The 11,067-nt window shown below is 41.3% G+C and overlaps 1 protein-coding gene across 1 annotated transcript in view; it reads left to right on the top strand.

Moving 5' to 3' along the window:
• fam189a1 (family with sequence similarity 189 member A1) overlaps positions 1-11,067 on the top strand; it is a 91,818-nt gene that overhangs the window by 1,137 nt on the left and 79,614 nt on the right. The gene's annotated exons all lie outside the window — the stretch shown is intronic.

The following is an 11,067-nucleotide window of genomic DNA, read 5'->3' as shown; positions in this document are numbered from 1 at the left end:
TGTGTGTGTGTGTGAGGGAGAGAAAGAGAGGACATGTGTTAGGGCCTGTATGTGTGGGAGCGTATAGTTACAGGGGAATGGTAAGTAACCACAGGGGTCAGAGAGCAAAGGTCAGTGCACATTCTTGATCGGTGCCTCGAGCTGATTTGACAAAATGGTCAGGCTGTAGTTGTGCAGTGTCTTACCGTCTGTTATCTCACCGAACCTGATGCATCTTTGTGCACCTGGCACACAGACTCAGGAAAACATCATCAGTGCAGTGTTAGTTTGTTAGTTATATTATTTATTGTTTCATGCAGTTCGGAGTCCGGATAAAACGCAATATAAATGTAATGTAACATTGCAAACAAGGAGCAAACCACAAAACAGGTTCCCATCCTAAACACAGCTCAAGGTTGTTGTTTTTTATAATTAATATATGAATATAATAGCTATTTTATCAAAAAGATAAAACATGATATGAGCCACATTTCCAATCTCACCTAAATCACATAACATAACATAACTATATCTAACCATTAACCCTTAACCATTAACCATTAGACCATTAACCTGCCTGTTTCTAGCTAATGGTACTTACCCAAGATTTTTAGATTTTGGGTTCAGTTCTACTTGTTATAAGACTTTAAACTGTTATTTTTCTTGAGATGATATGTTTGTATTTTAGGTTTGCACCAAGCATCAACAGAAACTCTAAATTGGAAAAATATAAAGCGAGGCAACAGTAAGATGAGGTTCAGGGCAAATGATGCTGGTGGGCAGAGGTTTAGTACTGTAACCTTTGCTGAGTCAGGGTTTGGAAACATATCTTACTAGCAGAAGAGAACCATCCACACAGTGGTGCCAAGAACCAGATAATGTGGCTGAGACCAGCTGCCCATCTGGAGACTCTGGCGATGGAAGTGACTCACTCTTTGTAAAGAGCTCTAAACTGCAGAAAACGTTGTTAAACACGTTTAAAATCCTCACAGATTGAACTGGGCTGGAAAAATATATTCTTCACACTCTTTGGTTTTACATTTGGTTTTAATAGGAGAAAACGCAGCATGTGGTGTATGGGGAAGTGTCTGGGAGCTTGGCTTTGGGTAAATAAGATGAATCAACAGACTCAGTTAGGTGGGATGCTTTTCACAGCTCTGATCTGTGATTTAGTTTATTAGATGAGTGTATTTGCACACAAAAGGTTGCTTTGTATAGCTTTAAGACTCTGTTAAACTAATATATCCCTAATTTTAGAGGAGGAAAGAGTTCTCCCTCTCTGGCTCAATGTGTGTGAGTGTTAAATAGTCCTTGTGGTGCATGGTGAAAGGGGAATATTTGCTACAACTGGTTTAGTGCTGTGTATCCATGTTCAAGTTTCGATCTCATTTTGGTTAAATTGTTTACACGACCCTCTGATATCCTGCAGTGACGCGACCTTAAATTGCTAACTGATCTTTCTGCATGTGAATGTAGTTTTCGTTGAACCCTGAAACCTTTATGTTGAGCTTCCTGCCATGTTGGTGAACTCAGCTAATGAGGAAGGTGGCAACGAATCCTCAACCTGTGTGTGCACTCGCGCGGGTGTGTATGTGGTTTATATGTGTGTGTGTGTGTGTGTGTGTGTGTGTGGCCACTGTGGGACGTCGTTAAGGATCTCTGTGTGATGACTGGTATTGTGGGATTTCATCATCACGATCACAGCAAGAGAAGGCGTAATCTTTACATCCTGCACAGAGCAATCAGTGATGAGCCCAGGCCTGGCTGTACCTCCTCCTCACACACACACACACACACACACTCAGAGACACACAGACATGTTTCACCTCATTCTTGTGCATATCAATGGATCTGTCTCACCATTTTGTGTGAGCTTGAGTCGTGTGGGCCAACAGAGACTAATCCTACAGATATCTTGGTCTTCCTCGCCCCATACCAAAGGCTTACAGTCATCCCGCACCCCTGCTGTAACTCTTTAGCTGAGCAGACACGCAGCCAGCCGCAGTCACTTCCTGGAGAGGTGATTTTGGTGACAAAAGATGACGCAGAGCCGTGCAGACTCAGAGGCTGCAGACTGCACGAGGCCTATATTACCAGCAGGTTTACCTGTTGGCGGTGAATCACACCGCCCTGCCGGGTTTTTGGCCAATAAACGAGGCGATGTGGTAGAGTGAGCCAAAGGGCCGCTGCAGCTGTCAGCGGCTGACATGCAGTACAAATTACCGTTCACCTCGCATCTCCACGAATTAAACTCGGAACTGATCCAAGTGTCCAAACACACACACACACGAATACACAAGCCGCCTCTCTTCCCCTGAGAGAAACCTCGGATAAATTATGTGATTATGTAAATCCATCAGAAAGAAATATCGCAGGCATCATTCAGTAACTCACATTATATTTTGATGCCTTCTATCTCCTTTTTCTCTTTATCACTCTGCCATTTCCCTCTCCTTTCCTCCCTTTGCTCCAGAGGAGGATTTACTCCTCTCTTTTTCTCCCTCCCCCGCTCTCCTGGTTGTGTGGTAGAAGATGAATGTGGATTTTGTACAGCCTCTCTAAAAGTAACACTCCAACATCCCAAATCTACAGACTGTGCCGTAACAAAGACGGCTTAAGATGGTATTCTTGGTGTTTGTTGTGAGGCAGCATTTCCTGCCCCAACCGTCAGCAGATTCTGCACTAATCTGCCCGAGTGTGTGTGTGTGTGTGTGTGTGTGTGTGTGTGTGTGGGTGTGTGTGTGTGGTGTGTGTGTTGTTTGAAAGCAGGGCTCCAAAAAGTGTTTGGTAGGGTTGTTGTTTGGTGGGTTATATTGGGAGACTCTCAATGTCTTCTGTGTGTGTTTGTGTGTGTTGTGTGTGTGTGTGTGTGATTTGTGTGTGTGTGTGTGAGAAAGGCATAGGTGCACATCGGAAGTAAAAGTTGGTAACCAGCTTGTTTATGCTATGCTACCCAGCATGCCTCTCTGGATGATCGCCCTGTTGGTTGGTTTGTTTCTCTGCTTTGTTTCCAAATTAATTCAAACAGCTTTGGATAAAATACCATCAAAATGTTCTTCCCAAGGAATCCATGTTCCCCAGAGAATGAATCCTACTGACTAAACTAAGATGTCATTTCATTTCGCTACCAGTAGGTCAAAGTTTTAATTTATTTTAGGATATTCTTCAAAGTATCTTAGGTGAATTGACACTTTCTACCTCCAAAACTAATGACATTCCCATCAGCCTCAGCTGAACCTAATTAGCCAATATTAGCCTGTTAACATTCTAAACCAAGACAGTGAACGTAACGTTACAGTAAACTTACTAAACACCAGCAAAGCACTGTCATTGTTAGCTTGCTGACGTTAGCATTCAGCTCAAAGCACCGCTGTGCCTTAGCCTCACAGGCCTGCTAGCATGGCTGTAGGCGTTCTGTCTTGAAGCTTGACTCTAAATACAAAAACAGAATCATATTTTCTCATTAAGCCTGTGTGTTTGTGCTTCTTTGCTACAGGAAAGGGAAATAAAAAAAAATCAAATTGTCTCTTTAAAGTACAGTGCTATTAGGCCTCTTCTAGGAAGTTATCTCAGCATATCTAAACTGGTTGTTGGAAATCTTGAGGAATACGAGGAGAGCAGCAGCTCTTCTGGTGGTAGATGAAGACAAAGAGGTGAAAATGTTTGATTTAATTGTTCTGTTGCTGGGTTCTGCTCTGCAGCAAGGGAGTGTGCATCATCATTAATTAACTGGCTTACTAGGCTTAGGTAGTATCCTGGCAACAGGTCTTAAGGCACAATCACACACAGACAAACACGTGCACACGTATAGGCTCGTACTTCAAAGTGAACGCAGTGTTGGTTGAGAACCGTCATTTCGATGAACAGACTAAAGATGTGTTGAATATAAATGAAGTAAACCCAGATATGGTTGTTGTCAGGAATACTGAGGCACTAATGATAAAGGTGTCAGTCATGACTCGTAACATCAAAGTGAACAGAGAAATGATGTTATATTCAATCAGTAGCCTTTCTCTGCCTTCAAAGTGAAGATCAATACTTCCAGCACTGTGTCAAGCGAGTGTAGAGATTTTTATAATCTTTTTTCCCATTGTATGATTTTACAAAAAGATGAGTCATAGTTTCAGGTTCAGTGAAACTCCTAAACATGCAATGTAGTGCATGAATAGGCAGCATTTGTGAATCAGTGTATTATTGCCTTTTGAGGCACATTGATTTATATTTCAATAAAGTCATTTGTGTCCCTTGGGTGTCACTCGTTGAGCTTTGCTTTCCTTTGCCTTTATTTGGAGTTTATTTTCTGCTTAGTAATTGGAAACATTTTACTAACTTCTCATAAAACTTATTGAGTTTGTGGGGACTTTGATGCAGAGAGTTGGATAAAGAAGAAATGAGAATAAGTAGAATCAGTTAGTTACGGGTGCTGCTCTTTTTTTTATCACAGTGATTAAAATAGATTCTGCCATAATCAAAATAAATACACGATTCTTATTATACAGCATGTGTGTAAATAGCTACTATGTTTCTAGTTCAGCACGGTTTTCTACCCAAATCCATGAGGGGGGGTCACATTCAGACCTGTATTAAATATTCACTAGGATGCAGGGAACTATTAAAGGATCATTTCACCCACAATCGTCACCCTCACCAACCTACTGTACCTCTAGTGTTATCTAGCCATGCAGATAGTTTGGGCTTCATATGCCCATGTTTGTGGTACTCACAGAATTTAGTTAGAATTTTAGAAATACTGAGGTCCAAAAACTGAATTTGCTTTGGAGGCATCAAAGCATCAAAGTAGTTATTTTTTGGCAATTATTTCACAACTTTTATTGTATACCCCTCGTCCATGCTCACCAAATAAGAAGTGCGTGAGTATTTTATACTATTTCTTGAGCATACACAACCACCTGCATGGCTAGTTACCAGTAGACATAAAGGTTGTAGAAGAAGCTCAGAGAAATTTCTCCTCTTACATGACACTTACATTATGTAACAGCATCCCAAGTTTCTCCAGCAGCCACAACATCTTATGATTTGATAACCATTCAGTTTCAAACAAAAGGCATTTTTCTGGAAGTCAACACATAACTCTCCAGTGGGCTGTTTGTTGTTTTTGATGCATTTATTCCCAGCTGTCAATAGAGGACGTGGCTCCCCAGCAGCTTTACTCATCTTGTCAGTTTAGATTAAATGGAGAGTGTGGTCAGCACACATGCTCTCAGACCAGACCACTCACTGCTGGACTCACGGCCTGTCTTAAATCTCATATTGATCAACTAATTAGATGGATCCATCAATCATCAGACTGGTATTCACTTTCATTTTTACCCAACCTGTTTGTGGTTTTCTTACATCCCAGCGGTGACCTCACTCTTGTGTTTAAAGCAGCCATGCAGTGTAATGATGTCATGTAGTTTTAACGCTCAGTCTATCCGAGGTGTCGCCAAACAGCTGTAATTCACTTTCCTGCTGCACCTTTCCATAATAAGTAAGTAGGCACTCAGCCTGCTGCTACTTATTACTCTGAGGACCCTCCAGTGCATCCTACCCCCACTCCAGTGTTACCAGTGAGCACCATAATGGTGGAGAGAACAGTTTGTCCTTGCTACCACTTCATCACACACACACACACACACACATAGTACACAGTGTTCAAGAGAGGCTCTAATATTTCAAGTTGTCAACTTCACTTAATTCCCTGTCTCGGTGTGCTTTGCTGTTACACGCTGGAGACACATCCAGACTTTCCGCCTCGTCTTGTTACTACATCCACTTGTATTCTGATATTTTTGGTTTGTTTTGTTTCATGATCCGTGTTCAACACCAGAAACAGGATAATATGAGCTTCTTCAGTGTGCACCTTGTTAAGATTAAGAAGTCCCCTTGTCAAAGATATCTGCCTCTTCTTACCTAATGAAGCAAACCTAGCTGAAAAACTGCCATTGTTCTGCACCTGCTTGACAAAGCAGTCATTGGTGAAATGTAAAGAAAATGTTGGGGTTGTATTCCTTTGGAAGTTTTGACAATAATAATTGTGTCCACTGCTGGAGAGAGCTTTCCTTCCAATCAAACAAAAAAAACCAACACTGTTTTTTTGCATCATTGTGTACAAACAATGTGTCACTGAGGTTGCGTTCAGACGTAGCGATGTATGATAAATGATTATTAAAGTAATTGCTGATTAATATTATTACATTTGATTCTTAATTGATTTTATGCTGTCTGTGCATTGTTGTAGCATCTAATAAGCCTGAATGTATCATATCTCATCTTATCAGTGCCTCAAACAAGTTCACACCAAAACAAAGCCGCACTTATTTTAATGCTCATCACACGAATCAGATGATAATGCAGGAGTGTTACATGCAGCAGACACGTTACATAAGTGTAGGACTAATAAAAAATTAGGTGTTCAGGGTTGTTTGGGAGCTGTGTTTTTGTCTTACTGAATGCATGGTGTGGACCGAAAGTTGTTCTCCCAACGGCTACAGTCTGAACATGACAGAAATTTCATTTGTGACCTTTTAAAATCCCTTCAAAAATGTGTTGCTTATTGTTCCTTCACTTTTGGATGTTTGACCTTCACTATGCAGAATTATGTATGTGCAGAGTTTGACACTAGTAGATTGTTCTCACATTCAACTGCTGAAGGAGGAAAAGAGTATAAAAAAGTGTGAAAAAACCTTAAATCCGAGTTTAAGGCGACGATTAGGTACGAGCAGCTTAAAACCTCCAGTGCACATAAAGTGAGAGTGAAGTAAGAGACATCTTGTGTCGAGAAGTCAAATGTCGGAAATGAATAATATTTGCATATTTATAGATTATGGACCTTTCAATAAGGGGGAAGGAGATGTAAAAGAATATGAAACTAGTTAATTAATTTTTTATGGAGAAACCACATCAGACACATTGTTACTCCAAGCAGAGTATTACTATAGGTTTTAAAACGTGTCTGGAGATCTTTTAATACTGCAGAACGATCAAACACATACCTGTGCATGTTCGCACACGCATCACATCTCTGCATGCCGGCCTTCTTTGTATTCACACACACTTTCATGCATGCGCATACATCAAACACAAACCGCCTCCATTATGCATCATTTTGATGTTTGAAGAGTGAAGCTGGTTGATGTGTGATGAAAGCTGTAGGTTTTTCTGTTATTCTGGACATTTTCAGGCTCGAACTGACCCAGCAAATACATCTGGGAGGACAGGAGGGGAAAGAGAAAGAGAGAAAAAGAGATGGGGTCATGTGTTTGGGGAAATTTGTTTTATGTTTCGAATGCATGATGTATTTGCGTGTGTATACATCACAGATCTCTCTCATAAATCCACCTTTCCTCTCCTCTGCCTGCTCTTGTTTGTAGCGCGCCTGTGTGCTAGTCTGACCTGCAGCCTGGGATGTGTTTGACAGAATGCTTGATGCTGCACTTCTTTACAAACAGCCTCGACCCGGCCGCCAGGAGATCTCTGCCTGCAGACTGTTGAATAGAAAAAAGCCAACAGGGTTGAACTGAGCTCACAGGGAGGGAATGGAAACCAGAACTGAGAAGATGACCAGAGGCAAATGTCTGTCATGAGATTCAGTTATTCTGTTGTCGGTTCATAAGTTGAGGGTGTCACAGGTGCTGCAACTGTACAACACCTGTGTTTACATTTATTTTTCCATTGTGTCCTTGTCAAATCCGACAAGAAAGAAGAAGATTTATGAAGCAGACTCATCTTTTATTCGGAGTGAATGAAGAGTTTTGGTTTCCAGTGAAGCGCCAGACATCCGCTTCCTCCTTCTGGCTTCTAACTGAGGGAAGATGTTTATTTAAAAACATGAAGAGCTTTTCAGTGGCGTGCTGCAACAGGCCATCGTCAGTGTGAAGGTCTGATATCAGACAGACAGACAGACAGACAGACACATGGGGCTTTGTTGATGTGTTTGACTTCTGTCCTCTACCTGCTATTGAGCTGTAACTTCTTCCTGGTTTAACAAAGCTGACTGCCGTCCCTCCCCACTGCCTTCTATAGCTGATCAATGGGAAAGCCTGCTGACTGGAACCTCCCTTTGTTTCTATGATTAGCAACTGTGTTGTGTTGGATGGTGCTTTCATGTGTGCACACATGTGGGAGGGCAGGTCAGGAGGATGTGAGTGTGTGCTTGTGTGTGCTTGTCTATATGGAGCTGGAGCAGACATAAAGGTTGGTCAAATACCTGCCTTATCTGTTTGAATGCAGATGTATAGGCAGCCAGGCAACAAGGTGGTTATTTGTGTTTATCGGGTCTTGGGCTACTGGCTGCAGACACCCCGCTGTAACAGGAAGCAGGGGAAAAAGAGAGAACGTGTAACTACATTTCTTTCATTTTTCTTTTCTTTTATCTTACCCTCCCACTTCCTCAGATAGTAGCCGACCACCGTTCTGAAATCTGAGGTTAATCAGGTGGGAAGAAAGATAACTCAAGAGGCATTTTAGCTCTTATGTAAACACTGTTTGCTTTTTCAACGTTACAATAATGTATTTTTTACATATCGAAATAAAGAGTAAAACGTCTGGGTTTTGTTAAGAAAGTGAACGTCATTCAAAATCACATTGACAAACAAATCCAGCTCTACAGCATAACCTTGCTCAACAATCTGTTGCAGTCTAGACAGGGACAGTGAATCTTTTCAAACAGGATGTAATATTGTTATTTATTAGATATGTTTAAAGCCTTTTACAAAGAAATGTCCATCAAGCTCCAAACGCAGGTTAGCTATCAGCATTTCAACAGACTTTGAGTGGCTGTAGCTGCGATGATGGATTTGTTTTAACAATAGCAGGACAGAGAGATACAAGGCGTAGACAGCTTCAGACAGCAGATATTGCAGTTGGAATCAAAAGGTTGAAAATAAAGCATTACAAGCATGTTAATGATAAGGGAGAAACATAGCTCACTGAGGCCTTAAACATCAGGAACACTTTTTCAGGAAGCTTGATTAAAAAACCCCCCCTTAATTAGACATTTCAGTGACTTGGAGAAGCTAGTGGAGCGGCCACCAGCCTGGAGGCTACGTCAAGACCTTGGCTCTCTTTATCATCTGAAATACAGCGGGAATCCCACAGTATTAGAGACATACTGAAAAAAAAGCAATTTCCTGGTGGAAGTGTAACAAGGGTGAAGTCTGTCTGTTTGGATGAATGAGCCTTGTGGATAAATTCTGCAGGTCGGAGGTCAAACCTTTAACAGCAGTTAATGGTGTACAAAAGGTAACCAGATCAGCCGTTCAGTAGAAAACACTCACACACACACACACACACACACACACACACAATCATTCAACCTGTAGTGATCAGATTTGTCACCTGTAATGTGGCCGCCATTGTCTCCAGGCGGAGCATAATCTTAAAGTGATTTTTCATTGATAATGGCCTGAATGATTCATTTCCTTGTGGTTTCCTGGTGCTCCTGTTGTCTCATCAATATAGATGGGACTGGCAACAGGGAAACAGGCCAAACTGTTCATCTCTGGACGTTTTCCAAGGACTTTGTGTGTATATGCATGTTCCTGCATGGGTGTATATGAGTACGAGACGATGGAGAAGCAGAGAACAAAGTGCAGGACTGATTGATCTGACAGTCTAACACATCTGCCTTTTAGAGGAGCCCCAGTAGGAGTTTATAAGAGCAAAAGCCAAAAGACAAGTAGGGGATCTTATTCTTTCTCTACAGCATCTGTAAAAATGTCATCCTGTTTCTTACCTTCACCTTGGCTGAGTCTCTGGCACTGGGTCTCAGCACAGCTCGGTTGTAATTTTTCTTTATAATCATTACATAATTATGATTGCATTACTGTCTTTTCAGATTGAGAAAATGTTCCTGTATCTCCATATTAGCTGTGGCCAAGCCACATTTTGTACCTTTCAGTATCAGTTATCTTTGCTGTGGTGCACTGGAATGACACTGCAGAATTTGGGGGAGAACTAAATCAGTTTTTTCCTCAGTGTTTCTTGCTAAAGGGAACAGTACTAAATGCTCATTTATTTCAAACTGTCCTGGGGCTGGAGTGGATTGTGGGAGTTGCTATTTTTTCTCTCTGAACTCACAAGTTGATTTTTCTCCCTTTTTTTTTTTTTTTTACTGTTTGGGTTTTTAAAAATCTGCTTTAAAAGAAAAAGAGAGAGGGATTTATGCAAAAATGAAAGAAGAGTAGAAAGTAAGAGGGACTGTTGATTTTGATCTGGCACTGCAGGGGATGATGGGGAATCTGTAGGTGTTTGCTCAGGCACGAAGGAGGCCAGCCACCCCCTGGGCCATCAGCTACTCCTTCAGGTTGATTTTTCAGCTCTCTCCTCTTCCTCTCCAGCTCTGGAGTGTTTCTTTTGGCATTGCTTCAGCTTGGTTAGTATGCCTCATCCCCCACCCTCTCATAATCGACTCCCTTTTTGATCCGACTCGCTGACTGTTTCTGTCCCTTGAGGTTTCATCTCTGTAGGATCCGTGTTTCAGCTGTGACTCCAGGAGTGAGAGCGCCTCTGGGATTTCATTTTTAGATTTCAGGAGCGTGCACACGTCTGTCATAGAAACATGAGATGGTTTTTTGTTTGTTTGTTTGCTCCACTCTGACAACCTTAGTACGGAAAATGAAGGATCCATTTCAGCCTCATTTCTCTTCTCAACATCTATGAGCAAGTCTTGTTCTGATTTTCTATTTTGTAATTTCCTTTTTCTGTATTCTGGCTGCATCTTTATATTTGTGTTTTTATTTTGTTAAAAAAACAAAAAACAAATGCCCGATCAGCAAACTACTTTATTAACTCCATATTCAGAGCAGATCTCCATCACTACCACAGTAGTAATTTGCAGTGCAAAACATAAAAATATGCTGTACATAAGCTTTTTTTGCACTGATCAATACCTCCAACTGTGCTTAGTAAGGGAGGACAAGAGCCAAAGAGCCCTCTGCATGAAAACTGTATGTGTGTGTGTTTTGGCTGAAAAGATGAGCAAATGGACAGAGAATTAATCACCAACTATTTGGATAATTGATTATTTTTCATTTTTCAACAAAAATGCCATCTATTCTCTAGTTCCCGCTCCTCCATTGTGATCAT

This window comes from Morone saxatilis, unplaced genomic scaffold (assembly GCF_004916995.1).
Source record: "Morone saxatilis isolate NCDOM2014 unplaced genomic scaffold, NCSU_SB_2.0 Contig11, whole genome shotgun sequence".
NCBI classification, from domain to species: Eukaryota; Metazoa; Chordata; class Actinopteri; family Moronidae; genus Morone; species Morone saxatilis.
This window is presented reverse-complemented; position numbering and strand designations above follow the sequence as displayed.